Here is a 299-nt window from a genome sequence, read left to right as displayed (position 1 = left end):
CATTATATAAGTTATCTTTAGTTTAAGAGAATTGTGGAAATAAATGGCTATGAAATTATTTTAATGAAAGATAGATAAGGAAAAAAAAAACACGTAACTATCGCCTGTCCATCTTTAACTCCATCTTCATTTTCCTGTTCTTTGTTTTCCTTTCTCCGTCTCCATCTTTCTCAATTTTTATTGTCTTGTTCCTGTTCTTTCACCCTGCTCCCTTCCCCCTCTTCTCCTGTCTTTCCTCCCTGCTTCCTTCCATTTTTCTCTCTGACGTCTATCTTCTTTGTCCCTCCCTTCTCTCTTCT

This window comes from Penaeus monodon, chromosome 28 (assembly GCF_015228065.2).
Source record: "Penaeus monodon isolate SGIC_2016 chromosome 28, NSTDA_Pmon_1, whole genome shotgun sequence".
In the NCBI taxonomy this organism is placed as follows: domain Eukaryota; kingdom Metazoa; phylum Arthropoda; class Malacostraca; order Decapoda; family Penaeidae; genus Penaeus; species Penaeus monodon.
Note: the sequence above shows the minus strand (reverse complement) of the source record.